At 34.3% G+C, this 20,584-nt stretch overlaps 1 protein-coding gene across 4 annotated transcripts in view; it reads left to right on the top strand.

Moving 5' to 3' along the window:
* LOC128208946 (alpha-mannosidase 2x-like) overlaps positions 1 to 20,584 on the top strand; it is a 34,646-nt gene that overhangs the window by 4,385 nt on the left and 9,677 nt on the right. The window contains exon 1 of one of the 4 annotated variants that reach the window (XM_052912680.1): positions 5,855 to 5,909. The exons of 2 other annotated variants lie outside the window; for them this stretch is intronic. The gene's annotated coding sequence lies outside the window, so the exon portion shown is untranslated. One more of the 4 variants, XM_052912679.1, reaches the window with a different exon arrangement.

Raw genomic sequence — 20,584 nt, 5'->3', positions numbered from 1 at the left:
GTTAGGTATGATCGTAAATAACTTAAATGTTAATTGATTGGCTGCTTTTTATGCCATTACAATTATTGACCAATCAAATCATTTTACTTTCAAGATAACTGAAATGATAGTCAAGGAGTGAATATTTTATCCAGTTAAATGGCACTGGCTGCTGGACTATTCAGAGTGTCATTTTTTTATATACTATTCATTGTTTTTTTTATGTCTATGATCAATATTACCAATCAACGCCTAAACAGAATAATTAATGAAATTACTTTTGTTAAATAGATGATGAAGTAAATTGATAGAGATACCAACGCTACAAAGAATTACAGGGTTTTTACTCATTTCTCAGTTTAAAGCCAACATTTTCAAGGTATTGGTATGATTTACACTATGACTGATAATTTGATTAAGAAACAAAGAAGAAGGAATGATAATAAAAGAAATAACGTAACAATAGATTTATTGCTTTGTCAGTTTTCCAAGAACGTTTCTCACAAAGAATTTTGTGTATTACTTAACAAAAACATCAGCTAAGATATAGGGCATAACAAAACAAATGTTTTTTTTCTGATTTTCCGACCTACCCTTATTTTTCCACCCACCCCTATTTATTTTTTAATGCCATTCAAACATTTTTTTCTGACTATTTTTTCCTACTTTTGGATACATGTATTCGGTAGTTTCTTGCTTCGATAAGACACATAAATGTATTGTTTTTTTTATAGAGCAATCTAGTTAATGTTTATTCAGATCAAATGGCAACTATTTTAAAACTGCACTCTCACATATTTACCGTATTGATAATTTTTGTTTAAATTTTTTTGGGGGATGAACCAATTTTTACGTAAATATCTAAAACCAGTGCTGTGACAAAAGATCAGATTGCAGGTTTTCATATTTCCATTTGAAAACTACAGTTTAATGGCTAAATGTGTTACTAAAGCTTTAAGAAAAATGCATAAAACATCTATTTTTTAACATAAATATGAAAACCTACGATCTTATTTCTTGACAGCAGTCTTATATCACTGGTTTCCATGCATTTTCTCAAAAATTTGCTTGTTCCAAGACAAACTCCAAAATAGTTGTCAAAATGTTTTATCTGTGAGAGTGCATCTTTAAGTGTATCAAAGATATTTTGACACAACTAATTTTTTTTTTTTTAAATATATATAACAACCCACTTTCTCTATGTTTCGAAGGCAGTAAGATTGGAACAAAAAAAATTATCTATTTTTTTGCCTAAGTTGTAATATAAACAAGCATTGTAAAAGAAAAACAATACATATTGTATGTCGTTTTTAGTACATTCCATTAGAAAAATAATCTATCATGCAAAATGCATCCTAATAAAAAGTATAAGAACAATTTGGGTTTTACATTAACTAATGATGGGAAACATTATGTGAAGAAAATGAGTTCTTATGCAGATAAAATAATAATGGGGGAAATGTCGGATTGTTAAATTTATATTGTCTTAGCCCCAAGGCTTGGAATTATTATCCCCCCCTCGGCAATAGGCAAAGGGGGAAAATTTATGGTGGGGGTGTGTGTGTTTGTCTGTGTGAGTGCCTGCGTGCGTGCATGTGTGTGTGTGTGAGTGCAGGCAATCTTGTTCAGAGCATTAAACTTGCAAAGTCTTTGAGGTATTGATTCAAACTTAAATTATATACATAAACAGATAGATTGCAATGAGGAGAAGTGCAGTGCACAGGAACCATAACTCTGAGTGTTGCAAAAAAATATTCTGTTATTGCCCTTAAATAACGTCATTCTTTGTTGTTAGGCAAAGTTACTACTGTTCTTGAGTCGGCAGGGGAAATGGCGGTTTGTACTTCTCTTGTTTATTTAATTTAAGTAAGGCAGTTTGTACTTCTTGTTTATTTAATTTAAGTAAACCATTATTCACCATAATCTCATCAAAAAAGCTGTTCTTAGTGACATTGCTTTCAGATAAATGAACCCAAGTCTAAGACACAAAGTACTCCGATTTAGCCTAGCTATTCATGATCTCTTATTTACGCAATTTAATTACATTAGACTGCTTCGTTGTTCTTCGCTATGTATCTTTCCCTCATTGACAACATTTACCATTTGTTTTATTTCTAGTCGTTAACGAGAGAACTGAAAATTCATTGTTAAAAGGTGACAGTGCTACGGGGAACCGTATTAAGGCTGTCTCGTAAACTTGTTTTAGGCTGTAAGAAATTATTTCACTGGTTCCCGCTCTCCTGACCTCAATGATTTGTTAACCCAGACTTTATTTTTAATCCTTTTAGAGTCTTGTGAAAATTTCTCTCTTTCAATGTTTTACAGCCAACCTCAGTGACATTGTACCTAAAATAGTAAATCTGTAATCAGATTTAAGATAACAGGATGAAACCTTATGTGGCGCTGGTAATGTCAATTGTTTAAAGCTGCACTCTTACAGATTGGACATTTTTTTAGTTTTTGTCTAAGAATCAGCTGATTTTGGTATGAATGCATTCAATTCATTCATATAGGATAAATCACCGGAGAACAGATCTCAATTGTTTGGGAAAATGCCAAAAAATTCATTTTTTTTTAAAGCGTTAGTAATGCGTTTTAGCCATAAAACATCAACTTTCAAACGTTATATGACAAACTGCAATCTGATCTTTTGTCAGCAACCTTGCATCACTGGTTTCCAGACATTTACCCAAAATTGGCCCATTCGAAGACAAAAAAAAGAGTTGACAAAACGTTGAATCTGTGAGAGTGCAACTTTAATATTTGTCACTAGAAAAGGCTTCTTGACTTAATTTAGTTCATTTGTACAGAATAAAACACAATCAATCTTTGTTTTTGTGGACATGAAGGCGAAAATCAAATTATTATTATTTAGGCCTTATTGAGACATTATCAGGATATTTTCATTCCCGTTTTAATGGTATTGTGTGCTTGAAATTCTCATGTGTTTAAACTTAATGAAAGAGCCGAACAATTAATGAGTGAGTATGGAAACAAAAAAAATTGTTTGTTTGTTTCTTCAGTTGCAATACATTAATAACAAAATTGTCATGGATGTCGTAATCGGAGGCCAGTACAGAATTTGATGTGTGATGGGTAAATTTAACTTAAGGGGCGCACCTTGGGCCTTGCGCCCCCTTTTCCAGGAACCTGCAAAACAGGCTCTAAGCAGGAGGGCAAGCTGGGTTAAGGGGCTTTCTCCACAAGTATTTCTGCTAATTTTAATCTAAAATGGTGCATTTTGGTGTAATTTATGCATAATTACTCTATCCTATTGACTCGTAATGTTCAGTTCAACAATTTTAAGGGGGCCGTGCTGGGTGTGGCCCCCCCCCGTGGAACTGCTTATGAAAATGGAGATTCGTTTTTATCCGAAGCTTTCTAAATGATTGAATGAGAATCTGTCTGGCGATTGCATTGTCCGAGACATGAGCGTAAACACTAAGCCTTCTAAGATCAACTTATATTAAGATCTAGGAAAAAAAGTGCTAATGTACTCTGATAGGCAGACAATGGTTGACATTCTGTGAGCTGTGAATGATGTTTGTGGAGATTTATTGTCTGAACAAACTCCTTTGTGACCAGTCTGACAAAAAGTTAAGACCAAGGGATTATTGTCACTTACGTTTTTATTGAGTTGTTGAACACAGTTGGCAGGATTTACCTATTAATTCCGCTCGGAACCTTAACTGTCAGAGCCTGATGCAGTCGCTTTTTTGGCTAGGTTAGGAATGTCTAGAGAGATTTTGGTCAGACTTGATGCTGTAAGTGACATAGTTATGTGTCATTAATGTCTGCCGTCAGCCGAGTTTTATTAGACATCAACAAAAGAAAAAGACTTTTGCTATAATCCGAATGCAAGGATGTGAGTGATTGATGAAATGGAATTGTGTTCATATAATGATTTCAAACATTTAAAAAACATTACTTCTGGAATAGGCTTTCTTACTTGTAACACATTTCTCACTTATTAAAGTTCTTGAGCGCTGCAGTGAAGACTTGAAAGTTTACAACGATGACATTTTTTACGACGTTGTTAACTTAAATGAAGTTCTAAACAATTTTCCCATCATCAGCAATTATTTGGCCATAATTGTAATATTCTTGACTTACATCTACGAGAAGTCGATATAACGTCGGCAAAGAACAAAAAAACATATCCATTATTCGCAATCATATAGCTAGCCACCCACCCATAGTGCCGTTAAGGTGTTCAGTGCCATAATTAATGAATGCCTGGAGCTGGATGCACTGCCATACCTAATAAAACCAAGAAATTCAAGATTAATGCAAACATTGCATGACAAACTATCTTAAAGTTGAATGGGGTAGAAAGAGCCACGCTGTTTTGATCAGGAATTGATTGAAGACGGGCATGAGATTACCTGCCTGGGCTCGCCCAATGGAGCCAAGGGTACAATTGTAACTCTTGATGAAAAAGGGCATAGGTCCATGTGACTATTTCAGAACATTCATTAAGGTGGAGAATGAGCTAATTTGTTTGAAAAGTACAAGAAAAGCTACAGAGGGACTCAACCTGTTAACAAATTAATAATGAGCTTCTTTGAAGACTTCAGTGAAGTCATATCAAGAACAGCATCCAATTTCTTGAAACATCTTATGTCCGTTATAACAGGATCAAGCTTAGCACGCTATTTTTGATTTGGTATGAATTGTGTTATATTCTCCTTTTTAAAGAGTTTTTAGGCTTTTAATAAGTAAATCATATTTGAGATAAATATGATAAATTATTTATTGTTTCATAAAAGCATATTTATGTAAGTAATTGCTCAATGGAATAAGATACTTAAGTAAGTTACGATTAAAAAAATTCGAGAAATTGGGGCAGGGGTTCTAGAATTTAGGATTAAAACCTAAAATGCGGATTTAGAGCTTTTAACTGCAGACTTTTTTAATTGTGTTTTGCTCGGACATAAGCATCAAAGCCAGTAGAAAATATGACTTTGGATACTATTTCAAAATGGGGTCTAATAGCCCCTTTAATACCTTGCTTTGATTGACAATGAAACTGCAGCAGCTTATTTAATGAGTACCATGCAGATCAATTTTTTGGAAACCATTTCAAAAGGGGTCCAAGCCCCTTCACCCTGCTTTTATTGACCATGAAAGTGAAGCAGACACTTATTTAGTACCTTGCAGATCAATTTTCAGTCATATTAATTTCAAAATTAACGTATGATATTCTTTGGTTGAATGAAAATGGTGGGTTTCTTTAATAAGTGTAAAAACTGTAGTCAGAATGTTTCTGTGTTTCAAATAGGATAGTTAATAAAGTTCTCCTTGTAGTCAAGTAGCAGTACTTAAAGAAAGTAATTCCGATGAAGTGGCTGATATTGTGGATTGGTCAAACATTTGAAAGAGACTGTCTTCTCTTCTGTGGTCAATTATTAGAAAGTGGCTTTAATCTCTTTCGTTTCTTCATTTGATGTGTTCAGTATAGCTTTGTCACATTTAATTCTGAAAGATGCATTCTTACTCCAAATAAGCAGTACCACAATTAACCCTTTAGCGCATGTATACGAGATAGGCCGACATAGCTCATTACCAGATGTATACGCATTTGGCCGACCGTATCCATTACTGGATGTAAACGCATGGCCCGCATATTTCAATAGGGTCATTTCAATATTTCAATTTTGCATCTTTCTTTTTGTAAACAATATCCCGGATGTTTATAAAATTAAAGTTTAACCTTTTGTGTATTGATTTTCCCTTGAAAATATCGTCTGCTAAATTGAGAAGGTGTTTATACTCCCAATCGCAGGTGTGATATCCCATTGTGACGTAATAAGACCACGAGCTAAGTACTGTATGGAATTTCCCCCAAATTCATTGATGCGTAAATCATTAAATATATTACGTCAGTTCAGTTTACCATTAAAATCAATTGAGATTATATTTACTTAAAGGTAATATTTTGTTTACAAACAAAAGAAACAATTAGTAAATGAGAAAATGATGGGTAAATTTTCTGTGAAGCTTATATAATGTCCATCATAGTTTTGGCTGTAAAATAGGTCATGTGCAAGCGTTTTGTTTGATCTAGATCTTTTTATTCATACCGGAAAATCATTTATCGGCTTTCTTTTTTTGTAAACAATTTTATGAGGGGGTAATAAAGTTAAACAGACACCTTGGACTGGATCTCTCAGCTGGATGACACCGGATATTCCTGACATATGTCTGTGTATTAATACACAAGAACATAAATTGTCGGCTTTTTAATCCAGATGGGTCTTTTTTATGATAGGGGTAATAAAAATTAGATCGATCCCAGCATTTTATTACCCTTTGATTTAATGCAATTATGACATTTCAAAGAAATGTTACAAATCCATCTTGAAAATACATTCACAGCTGAAATAAAATATTTTAATATTTCATCATTGACACCATTTATTAGATAATTTAATTATCTATAAAAAATGAATTCACATAAAAAAGATTTGGACACAATTATTTGGAGTAACATTGATTTTAAGGTCATACTGCTGTATTCATTTTCTCATTTTCAAATATCCAGAAAAGTGCCTATGCAGATGAGGACTGCTTATCAGTAAGATGGCTATTGACTGGGAGGTGTAATCTGGCCACTTGTCTATGTGCTAAAGGGTTAAATCAATAGTTTTAATTTACCTAAAAGGATGAATAAATATTGAAAACAATGGTTCTTATGAAGGATACTGTGTTTAATTTGAAAAAAATGTGCATAAAACAGTATTTCTACCTTATGAGAAGTTAGTAACGGTTTAAGCCATAAAACATTAATTTTCGAACGGAAATATGAAAATCTGCGATCTGATCTTTTGTCAGCAATCGTTTTTCATTGGTTTGCAGATATTTACGCAAAAAATTGCTCTTTCCAAGACCAAAAATAAAGAAGTTGTAAAAATGGTAAATCTGTGAGAGTGCAGCTTTAACCTTTGGTCTTAGTTTTGAAGAACATTTATTCCAGTTCTTGTGTTCTTCATGTTGTCTTTTTGAAACTACTGCTACTTATAACCTGTAAATGTGTTGTTTCTGTAATCCCACCAAGAGATTTTAATGGCAGTCTTAATGTGAGAGAAAACCAAGAATGACAAGAAAAAAGTTGATGCATAGCATCAAGTCAGCGCAATGAAATTAGAAGAAAAACGTGCATGCAGATAACCAAAAATGGTTATTATTTCAATGATAATATTTTGTTTTATGTTGGGTGTACATATGCTCGAAGGACATTATGGTTAATAATATTGTTACAATAGTTTAAGCCCGGAATTAAAGATATTCTGTTTTTTCCCCAAGCTAATCCTCCGTTAAAACTAAATTATAACAAAAATATTAGGGATGCAAACGAATATTCGAATATTCGATCGAACGTTTGGTAGTCGAATGTCAAAATCGGTATTCCAATATTCGACTTTTTTAATTAATTAAAAAATAAACCTTTTTGCTACCACTGTCATGTTGTGTATAATTTTAGTTTCTCTTGAGGTTTACAAACATAAAGGATATTTTAATAGTACCGTGTAACCTTCAACTATTTGATATCAATCGGAACACCTCGGCCTGTATCTATCTCGGAGATGGCCGAGTCGTTATGATTGAGTTGGTATTTAAAATCAAAATTTTTAAAATAATAAGCAGGGCTGTTATAATTTAAGGTTTCATTATCAATTAAAGTGTAAAGTTTTATAAAACAAACTAAACTTCATATTTAATCATGCAACGTGGAAACTATTGAAAGCATTGTTCTGTAATTTATGAACTAGTCCCTAAGTTGGAATATTTCTAAAGTAATATCAAATATAGTCGGCGCCCTTCTGGGCGCCGACTAATGAATTGTCGCCCTCCTGGTGATGCAGAAAACGCAATACTTGGTAACAGTGTAAATCGTCATGGAGACAGATGGCTGTCAGAGATGAAGGGAGAAGTATATTATGAGTCTATATTCAAATTGTTGCACCATTCCCAATATCTTTTATCAAAAGGTTGCCAAAATCCCCAATGTCAATTTCCAACATCTTTCATCAAAAGGTTGCCAAAATCCCCAATGTCGAGCATCAAAGAGCATCAAACGGTTAACCAACTCCCATTGTCTATTGTTAAACGGTTTGTCCCGCACTTAGTCTGTTGCAACTGCAAAACCTCATAAAATAAGGCATTAATAACTTGTTAACAGTATGTCTGATAACAAAAAAACATTAATGTTTTCTCCATTTCCATTTGGTGTGAATTGTTAACAGTCATCAAACAATGCATTAATGTTGTCTAGTCTAAAGCAACTCATGGGTTCAATTTATATTGACCTTGAACTTGGTAGCCCGGTTGTCAATAAGTTTTGGTTGCACCGTCTCAAATACTTAAGGATAGAAATAGAAAAATAGTCAAGTGCCTTGCCACTTTACCACCTTACCCAATGCTTGGCTAGAAAATTTGTTTGTTTTTCATTAAACAACTAGCTGAAATTTCAAGAGCAAAACAATTTTGCCACAGTAATCTTTGCATGTTTTCTTTGGAAATCCTGCCTTAAATAAGTTTTCTTTGAAGCCTTGAACCATCCAGCCATGTGCTGACATTCTAAGGTTTTCACATACACTTATGTGTGACTTGCGTCTCCAGGGACATGAAAGGGCGACAATCTTTTGTCATGACTTGTCAACGTTATGGTGATCTTTCTAGGCAGTTCCGATAAATTATTTACAAATTATGCAACATCAAGGGGGCAAAAAATCTGAGGATTTGGGAGTAGAAGATGAGAAGTATTTCATGGGGAAGAGATTAATAAAATAGGATGCCTTGAAATGCATTATTCATTGTTGAAGAAATTAAAGATCAGCAAAAATGCATGTCTGAATTTTCATTGCCTTAAAATTTCATGACAATCAATTCAATTCAATTTCCTAAATTCTAAAAAATAGATTAGAAATGCAGAGAAGAAATTTTCCAGGACAAAAATAAATTGTGCTATTTCATTATGGCTTGGGAAAATTTGAGTTAATGTATGTATTCTGTGCATAAGTATTTGATTTATTTTACGCGCTTAATTTGTAGAGTGCTAGAGCTCCACTGCCTCCTGACACATTTTTATATTTTCTTCTTGATAAACTATCACATGCAAATGCAGCAATGTTGGCATTATTTGCAGTTGAATGTCAACATCAAAATTATAACAATGTTATCAGGAGAAATGTTAATGTTGCCCAACATGTTGCCAGGAGAAATGCAGGCTATGCCAACAGAAAAAATGCCAACATTGTCTAAAATGCTGATGGAATATGGCAAGAGAATGCTAACATGCTGACAGGAGAATGTCAATATGGACCAAGTCTGACAGGGAAAAAAATGTCAATGTTGCCAAACATTTGTTGACAGAAGAAACGCCAGCAATGCCAACAAGAGAAATGCCAACATTGCCTAACATGCGGCTAGGAGAATGCCAATTTGGACCAAGTGTGACAGGAGACATCCAAGGGTAGTCCAGCAATGCCAACTGGAGAAGTGCCATTTTTGCTCAAGGTGCTGATGGAAGGAATGCCATACTGGCAACAAAAAATACTTACATTTTCCAACATACTGATAGGAGAATGCTAACATGTCCCAAGCTTTGCAGGAACAATGCCACCATTGCACAACATGTCAACAGCAGCAATGCCAAACTGGTAGGATAATGCTAACATTACCAAAACATGAGTTCATGAAAATGCTGACATTACCCACACATGATAACAGAATAATGCTAACATTACCCAAACAGTCCAACAGGATAATACTACCATGGCCCAAACAAGATGACAGGATAATGCTAACATTACCGAAACATGACGACAGGATACTGCTAACATAACCCAAACATGATGACAGAATAATGCTAACATTACTTAACATGATGACATGATAATGCTAACATTATGCAAACATGATACTGCTAGCATTACCCAAACATGCTGACATGATAATGTTAACATTACCTAACATGATGACATGATAATGCTAACATTACTTAAACATGATGACAGAATAATGCTAACATTACCCAAACATGCTGACATGGTAATGCTAACATTACCTAACATGATGACAGTAGATTGCTAACATTGCCTAACATGATAATGCTATGATTACCCAAACATGCTGACATGGTTATGCTACCATGGCCCAAACACGCTGACAGGATAATGCTAACGTTACTTAACATGAAGACATGATAATGCTAACATTACCTAACATGATACTGCTTGCATTACCCAAACATGCTGACATGATAATGTTAACATTACCTAACATGATGACATGATAATGCTAACATTACTTAAACATGATGACAGAATAATGCTTACATTACCCAAACATGCTGACATGATAATGCTTACATTACCTAACATGATGACAGGAGAATACTACCATGGCCCAAACATGCTGACAGGATAATACTTACTTTACCCAAACAGGATTTCATGATAATGTTACATTACCCACAAATGATTACAAAATAATGCTAACATTACCCAAACATGCTGACATGATAATGCTAACATTACCCAAACATTCTAACAGGATAATGCTACTAAGGCCCAAACATGCTTACAGAAAAATGCTAACAATACCCAAACAGGATGACAGGATAATGCTAACATTACCCAAACAGGATGACAGGATAATGCTTACATTACCCAAACATGCTAAGAGGATAATGCTACCAAGGCCCAAACATGCTGACAGAATAATGCTAACATTACCCAAACAGGATGACAGGATAATACTTACATTACCCAAACAGGATGACAGGATAAGGCTTACATTACCCAAACATGCTTAGAGGATAATGCTACCAAGGCCCAAACATGCTGACAGAATAATGCTAACATTACCCAAACAGGATGACAGGATAATGCTTACATTACCCAAACAGAATGACAGAATAATGCTTACATTACCCAAACATGCTGAGAGACTTATGCTACCAAGGCCCAAACACGCTGACAGGATAATGCTAACATTACCCAAACAGGATGACAGGAAAATGCTAACATAGGTTACCCAAACATGCCACAAAAGAACAACAATGGCTTAAGTAGAGACAGGAGAATTTCCAAGGATAGCCCAACATGCATGCTGACTGGAGGAATGGCAACCGAAGGAATGCCAACAATGACCTATCATGCTGGTCTGTTCTCAATGATTGATTTAACATGTTATGCATCACTGCAAAAACCCACCTCCATTATGCCTCACCTTGCCAAAACCATCTAAATAATGACCACTGAACTGGCATTGTTCCTGTCCGCTCAGAGAATTCTTGGCATGAGGATTTGTTCATAATTACTTGTACTCTTCTCCAAAGGAGATGGTCATTATTTCTTATTGTGACTTTCCTTTGAAAATACTATTTGTGTGAAGATGGCCATTAACATTTCTGGTAGTCTAAGAAGGCATCATGATTTATTTTGTTTGAGTAAATAGGATTTGTGGGAATGTTTTTTTTAAATATCTTTGTTAAGAAAAAACAATACAAGTGTATATTGGTGCAGTGCCCACTGTTCTGTCAGTTAATATTTGTCAATAAGTATGAGTTTTACAGCAAAATAAATATGGTTTGCTGTTTCTTGACCATTCTCTGCGGTTCCATTATTATTGCATCAACATGTGGACTATTTTCATGACCCTGGAACCAAAGGCTTTACTTATGTCTCTACAGATTGTAAGGCCAGGCTCCATGATCACAAGTCAAATCTCAATCTCTATCTCAACTCATTTTACCACATCAAAGCATAGTATTTTTCAAAATCTTGAATGTTTTTATACTTTTTGAAAACATATTTTCTAGGGATGCAAACGAATATTCGAATATTCGAATATTCGATCAAACGTTTGGTATTCGAATGGCAAAATCGGTATTCGAATATTCGAAAAAAATGTTGAATAAATAAAATAAAAAAAAACTTTGACCTACAAGGCTGCAATTGTGTATTTAGTTCTTTTGTCATGTTTTTACAATGATTGGCCCCTAATGCTAGAGGTGTGAATGTGATGACAATACATTTAGGGACATATCGCCGGGTACTATAAAAAGTCCCCGTAATTTTACAACTTGCTATTGGACAAGTGACACCAATGCCTTTGCCAATTAAGGATTTAAGGAAACGGCCTTCACACTAATGTGCTGTCTTGGTTGCAGATTAAGCTATGCAACATTGCTCAAATTGCCGTGATACTATGTATGGCATTTGCTACAATAATGCAGATGTATGTGCTGTTAACTGTTTTCCATGTTTCGATGCACTGTTCTTGCTTTGAAATGTTACTGTATAGTATAGCGTTTTAGGATATATTGCCTCTATTGATGTAGAAGAATCAAATTCATAAATGTTTCGTTTTATCATTTTACTAGTTCCCGAGTTGGTTTGGTATATAATGTAGAGGTCTATCCCAGAACGAGACTGCTCGTCCTACGAAAAGACCGTCCATTGGCTCATTACGCCATATGATTAGGAATCCATCTAATTTCACATTGTTTCACAATATGAAGGCAGCGGAATTATTCGATTTTGATTTTTGATTGTTCATAATGAATTACCGTTTTCTATATAAAAATGGGGAATTTCAGAGGCTCATATGGGGAAATCAGGGTCCGCCGCGCGTAGTTGCTACGACAAAGAAGGATCAAAATGAATTGGCTATTACTTAAGCGAATGATAATAATAGTTTAATACAACTTCGAAAAGATGTATTTTGGTTATCGAATATTCGAATATTCGATCGAAAGAATTACCGAATATTCGAATATCAATTTTGCCATTCGTTTGCATCCCTAATATTTTCTCATAGAATGTGTTTTTGAAAGATTTTGATAATATTTCAATGAAAACTTATTCTAGAACGAACAATTTACATGAGTAATTGTTAAAAGGCAATGAATTGTACTCTAGTACATTTTTGGCTGTAGAATATTTTTCCGTTAGAATCTAGACCAAAGGTTTCAATCAACATATTCAATGATAGAATGCAGTTTAAAATGTTTAAAAACATATATATTTTTTCCAAACAATGATGTTATATTGTAAATTGAGTTGAGATGGAGTTTGATATTTGACTTAAGTATTTACATGATATATGGGCCAGGGGTCATGATTTTATATTACTGTTTAAACTTGTTTTTCATTGTTGTGTCATCTGAACCACTTGGCCAACTGAATGACGGATGGCATATTTCATGGTCGAAAGTAAATGTCTTTGGTGCAGTTGTTGTCAACTCGAAATCAGGAGATCACTCGGCAACTGTGTACAACGAAGTGCAAGTTTACAAAACTACTGGTCTCAATGAAACAGGAATACCATCTAATTATTTAATTAAGAGATATTTAAACGCCCTCAAAAACAGATGATAATGTCACAAAACAGACACAGCTTACATAAAATATTTGAAATACGGTGATATATTTATATTGGTGCTACCTTTTTGAACAGGGAGTGAAAATGGAGTTTACAAGGGAGGGAGGGGAGTTCGTCAGAGCGAGGGAGGGTTGGGAATTAGTGTGTGAGAAAGTGGGGAGTTATTCAGAATGAGGGTGGGGAATTTTTCCGAGGGAAGGTGGGGAATTAGTTCGAGTGAGGGTGGGGAGTTAGTCTGTGCAAAAGTGGGGAGTTATTCCAAGTGGGGAAGGGGAGATAGTCTGAGTGAGGGTGGAGAATTAGTTTGTGGGAAAGTGGGGAGTTATTCTGGAAGGGGGAGGATGCTAGTCCAAGTGAGGGTGGGTAGTTAGTCTGAGTGAGGGCTGTGAATTAGCCAAAGTTAGGGTTGGGAATTAGTCCAAGGTAAGGTGGAGAATTAGTCTGAGGGAATGTGGGATTTTAGTCTGAGACTGGGTGGGGAGATAGTCCAAGTGAGGGTGGGGAGTTTATCCGAGGGGGGGGGGGGTAGTCAAGCTTACAAGATTTTAACCTCTTTACTGGTCCTAACATTCATCAATCAGGAAAAGTTTAATATATAGGCCTCACAAGACAAGCACTGTTCAAACTTTGACTCATCTGAAGCACTTGGCTGTATGATGGATGGCATATTTCATGCTCTGGTACAAGTCACATTTCTCTGTTATCTTCTACCATTCCATATGTTTCTGTTTGCCTAGATTCTTCAACAATGCTTGAATTCTCAAAAATCCATTATCAAATCCAGCTGAAGTATAAACAATACTTGAATTTTCCACATAATACTAAAAAACTTCAATATCAAATACATTAAAATCTGTTTTTTAGGAAATGTTTAAACTATGAGCTGTTTTATTCATTATCTTTCCTTTCTATTTAAACAGTCTTTAAAATTGCAAGATGACATACATTGGATGGGGATACATTTATTAGTATTTTGCATTTTTATCTAGCAGATTGTATTCTGCAAAAATCCAGGAGACTTTCTGGATAAAAAAAATCCATACAACATTCCAGATCAAAACACATGACGATATACTCTTTTTATTACATGTATAAAATTACATTGCTGGTTCAAATCACTAAAAAGAGACATTATTTCAAAATAAAAGTTGTTTAAAAGAAAATGTTATTTATTGTTGTTAGTTGTATGTCATAATTTTAACATTGCACAATGATACTTAGTATGACGTGACATTAGCACAGTGGAATACAGCTGTGAGGTGGAATATGGACTACCATCCAAACTCGTTGGGTCGAACTCGCTTTGCTTGAATTCCTCATTTGGCTTAAATTCCTCATTGGCTCAAAATTTATGTAAAGGACTGATTTCTTTATATGAAGGTAAACATTCCCGCTTGACACAAATGTTCCAAGGCAGAAGCTATTTATGCTGATCCCTGGGAGTTCCAGCCAACAGGGTTTGATTGTACTGTGTTACGCGATATTTAATGCGTGTGGATTTATGATGGGTACATAATAAAAGGAGTTAAATATGTCTTGTGCTAAGTAAGCCCTTGTTAAATATTTAAGCAATAATTGCAATTCACTGCCTGTCATATGATAATTTGTTCGGTAGGGACGCCATTCTTACTGTTAATGTCATGTTTCTTTATGTCATGAGAACAATCTGTTAATTATTTATTTTTATGGTCCAATATCGTCTCAATTGAAGCAGCCATGGATATACGGGTTCTTTATGAATTCATCATTTATATAAAAATATAAGGCATAAAATAATAGATCTGTTGAATTATATCTGAAGTGAAAGGTTAATTCATCATGCTAATGTCTGGTTTGGGAATTCACAATCCAGGAATTGTATGTGCTATCTGCCTCTGGTCTCAGGGGCAGTGATAAAATGGCAAAATAAAAAAGGTTTACCGAAAGGTAGAAATGTCCAGCTCTCTAGAATGGAACAATATAAAGAATTTATGTTTTGTTTATCAAGTGATTCTGGCATTTTGAGTGCTTTTCATTGTAGCTTTACTGTGATCAGAGACAGTTTTAGGTTCTAGTTCATTTTTAGCAGTTTGTTGTTGAGTGCGAAGCATTGTAATATTGCAAGTGGTCGGCAGAGTCAGGGTCAGAAAAACAAGATCAACCACTATAAACAATGTAGAATTAGTTTTGAATGGCTTCCAAAGGTATTGTAACTGTATTTAGTAAAAAAAGAGACTTTTGAGTTCATTTTACATTCCAAAGTGTTCAGTTGTTATTGTTGACACTATGGCCGAAAACAACAACAACACTAAAAAGACTTTAAACACACACATAACATAAGTTGAAGGTTAAGGATTATACGAGCTATAATTGTACAATAATAAAACTACAAATAAGGTATTGTAAAAAAAATGATTGTACTATCGATAATCGGTTTCTTGGGTTGAACCGATTATCGATAATCAAACTGGAACCGATTCCCAACACTAATAATTATAACTCTTTTAATGAGTTTTTCAAGTATTGATAATAATCTTGTACTTTTATACTTAAAACAGATTGTTCAAACATTCTAAAATGTCTAGTTTATTTTTCTAAGAAAAAAGGATATGATGAAAGATTTTGGAAGAACTGGATTTATACATTTATCTAATTGTTTGCCATTGTTTATTTGTTATCTCTAAGATCATCTTTAAAAGCATCCTTTAGTATTTCATCCACTTGTTTGAATTGATTAGTTTGCGATATGATATTTTTGTTATTGTAATCCATATGTATGATGTGGTCCCCAATTTCTTGGTCTTGATCAAATGTTCCTATTCTACTAATGATTTATTTTTCCTTACATAAGATGATATAAAACATTTCTTGTCCATTTTCTCAGATGTGTTGATAGAGGGTTGATATAATCCGACATCTAATGTAGGGAAGAGTGTTTTAGAGGAAATCCTGCACCCTACCCTGTAGACATAGTAGGGCATAGTTTCTGGTGCCAGTGATTTGCCTCTGATCAAATGATCAGTTTATTTCTCCTTGTCAGACAAAACATTTAGCAGAGATGGAGAAACAGATATCAGTTTTTGAGCCTTTTAGTGTTTACATCAACATGATTTCTTGATTGATAATGTGGTCTTATTTTGTAATTCCTGAATTATTTGCATTCCCTAAGAAGTTCTTTCCATTTGTTCTCTTTCTTTGATCTGGTTCTCAAATCGTTTCATTTGGATGTGCTGAAATGCCAAAACTTTGTTAATGTCCTGGACCATAAGCATTTAAGAGGTTTTGATTCACATGGAACTTGGTAGGTATGTTAACAATGACAATGTGCTGAAGTCAATTATATAAAACTTGGATAAGTTATCCAGAGGTTTATCTGTCGGCTAGTTTGCACATTAAAATGATTTTATTTGTTGATATTAATTTTTAGATAAATATTGACCAAACAATGAATATTTTGAACAACTTTAACCGAACCAAGGACTTAATTAAAGGTACTCACTCATGTTTTTGGACCAAACATTAGCTTTCCCAATGATGCATCTGAAAACACTTTTTTATCATTATTTTTCCTCTATGATATTGAAATTGCAGAAAAGAAGTATTTTGGATTTAGTGGGATACGAGCCCATGCAGGTAAAGACAAGAAAATTTAGAAAAACAGGCTTTAACCATAAGGCCACCGGGACTTAAACAAAGGTGGTAGATATTTTGACCTCTTAACAATACATAGATAACATCATGTGATAATGTCAGTCAACCAATTACTCAACAACAAAGCTGTAATTAAGTGATTATAAGCGTTGATTACACGCGGTCTTCAAATATGATATATGCGCAAATATCAACATTTGCTGAAGGGTTCCAGCTTATGGTATCATACTAAAAAAGTGCATTTTACAAAAACATGAGTGAGTACCTTTAATAAGATTTATGCAATTGCCTGCATGTTTATAGCTACTCCTATCACTCTGGCTAAACTAGTTATGGAGTTATTACCCTTGATAGGTTGACTGGGACAAAGAGGACAAGCACTCGGCTAGACATCCATGTGCTACGTGCTCTTGTTTTTATCAGGTGTGTTGGTCTTAAATTCTTGTACGTAATTGGAAGTTATTTTAATTCAAGAAATATAAAAATTGTTTTAATTATGATTGCTTCATTTTGATCATGATCTTGAAATTATTTTGAAATGGTTTCAAATCATATAAAAAATGGGTAATCATTTGAGTAAATTTTGGGCGGATAAACCATAAATTTCAATTATTTTAGTAATTTTATCTTGACAAGTGCAAGACCTCTTATTCCTAAGATATCTTCATGTATGTCTGTCAGTGGAAGCAGTAGGAAATTACTGGGAAAAGTGAAAGTTATGCCACAATTTCTAGTAGATCTCGGAGACCCTTTTTTTATACATTTTTGCTTGTCATGTTTACAAAACATTTTCTGTCACATTTAATGGGGGCACAAGAAGTTAACATAAGATAAATTGCTGGTAATTGCTATCATAGTTAGAATCAAGAGAACCGGTGATAAGCCTTGTAAAAACTGCAGCGTTATGTTCCTACTATCGTTCGGGAGTCATGATGTATTTCAGTGATATTGCTAAGCAATGAAAAAAATAACTTCTCCTGGTAAAAGTATTTTTTTCTCCACTTGGAAAATATTTTGGGCATTTGTAAGGCAACTTTAATAACGTTGCATGGGTGTAGCCAGGGGTTTCATTAAATAATAGACAAATGAAAAACTTCATAAAAAACTTGACAATCATGTAAACTTAAGTGAAGGGCTTGAATAAGAAGCCCCTTTGCACAGCTACCAGTGAGTGTGTATAATATTTGTCACATGTGAGCGCCTGGTTACTGTTTAATTTTAAGCAAAGGCAAGTCTTGATACAGTATATAAAATCTCTAGAAAAAGGGGGCAAATCAAATGTTAAGGGTCTTTGGGATATTTCTTTGCCCAAAGAGTAATTATGAAATAGGTCACATGTATTATGTGGGTCTTGTTACTCAAGGTTCAGTGGTTTTGAGGCCCCAATCAGGGGCACTCTTGCTGCGGTTGAGGTAGTTAAGTGGTATATGTGTGAATCTCCTTAATCAAGGTTCAGTGGTTTTGAGGCCCCAATCAGGGGCACTCTTGCTGCGGTTCAGTTAGTTAAGTGGTATATGTGTGAATCTCCTTAATCAAGGTTCAGTGGTTTTGAGGCCCCAATCAGGGGCACTTTTCCTGTGGTGGAGATTGTTAAGTGGTATATGTGTGCGTCTCCTAACTTAAAAGGCAATTCATGTTTGTAGCCCTCATTAGGGGAACTTATTCATGGCTTTTTGAAATGGATGCCTGTGTACTTGTTTTTACCCAGGAAATAGAACTGGGACCGATTCCTATCAGCGTAATTAGCTGTCATCACAATCAGGCTTAAATAAATTAGTATAAACTAAATGAAACAAATGTGCTTAAAAAACACCAGCTTAGCTTTGAGAAAAATATGTTTGGAGCATCTGTGGTGTATTAGAATTTCTATCCTGGCTTATCTATCTTAGATCTAATGGTAGTTTGGCTTATCAAGTCCAATCCACGTTCTTTCTATAAACAATCTGCTCCCAAAGATATGCCACTCTCACCAAATGTAAATTGCATAATTTGATTATATTCACGTAAATTTGTGCACAAAATGAAGATTTATTCAATACAGTGTTTGCTATGAGTTTTATCAAAAACTTGCAACGCTTTAATCTATGCTGGTTTTTGTGTCTTTGATGATTCTTGGAATCTGATCCTTTGAATTATTATATTTTCCAATTATAATTTGTTTAATTAAATGGATTTTGTAAAAAAAGGGCAATATTTTGAGAAAATCGCTTTTAAAGATTAGCTGATTTTCCGAGACCAAACTTGAGATGATATTTTAATGAAAAAGGATTAGATGAATGACATTTTGTCATTTACCAAGGATCAAACATACTTTTCCTTAATTGAAATAAATTACAGCTGTACTCATTAATTATTTTTCCAAGAAAAGTTGGGTTTCTCCCTAATTTGTAATCAAAAGGCTAAGCTTACTTAGTTATTTCCTCTTTAGTGAAAAATACTCTCCGCTGCTAGCATGCTGTTGCTGTTTAATAAATTTACCATCAAGTACTATTGAGCAATAAGATAAAGAAAGATAAAAGAAAATAATATATATTTATTTTTATTTTTTATGGATGCAATTTTGTAGGAATATCTGGATCATTACAGCTTACAGCTTACAGCTGCACTCTCATGGATTGACAGTTTTGACTTTTATGAAAAAAATGTTTCAGAATCAGCTTATTTTGGCATCACTGCCTTCAATTTAGTCATGTAAGATAACTCACAATAGAACAGATCTCAATTGTTTGGAAAACTGCCGAAAATTTCAGTTTTCTTAGAGACTTTAGTAACACTTCTAGCCATAAAACCTTATTTTTTTTTGAAAAACAGCTATCTGATCTTTTGTCAACAGCCTCTGATCTTGTTGGCTTCCACACATGTATGCAAAAACAGGCTTATCCAAGACAAAAATAAAAAAAATCTCAAAACGGCTTATCTGTGAGAGTGCAGCTTTAACTTTTGAATAGTATTCATCAACGGATTCACTTTTGCAACTAAGCATATTTTGCCTTCATTTCATTAGGCAACTCCAGGGTTCTTGAATGCCAAAAATGGTGTCATTTGTTTTAACAATAAAAAATGCACATTTAGCAGATTCAAGTCTTAGACAAGCTTTTTCCATTTACAGCAATAAAAAAAACATTGGCTTACTGGAAAATAGGGGGATCGTATACATCTTTAATGGAAGTCTGACTGGGGATTTAATTAAAGCTGTTTCTCTAATTGTTACTGAAGAGTTTTGGAGTCTTGATAAACTTTCTGCTGAGAATTTCTGAAAGACTGTGGTTTAAATGTTAGTTAGTGTTGACAGTAATTGTATCCTATGTTTGCAGATGTTTTTGGCTGTAAGAAGGGATCGATATATGATTTGATTATGTTGTACCCATATGTATGTGTTGGTGGAGGTGGGATATGGGGGTGGTACTACTTTAAATGCCGAAAATTTTGTCTAAAAATATAAACCCTGTGTTTTGAGAGAGCTGTATTAATAAAATATTCAAAAAAAATAAATATCATTATCCTGTACGTGTGTGTGTGGGGGCAGAGGGAGGGGATTGGGGATGGTACCACTTTAAATGCCTAAAATTTTGTCTAAGATTAA

This window comes from Mya arenaria, chromosome 11 (assembly GCF_026914265.1).
Source record: "Mya arenaria isolate MELC-2E11 chromosome 11, ASM2691426v1".
In the NCBI taxonomy this organism is placed as follows: domain Eukaryota; kingdom Metazoa; phylum Mollusca; class Bivalvia; order Myida; family Myidae; genus Mya; species Mya arenaria.
The sequence above is the reverse complement of the archived record's forward strand: the minus strand, read 5'-3'. Positions and strand labels throughout refer to the sequence as shown.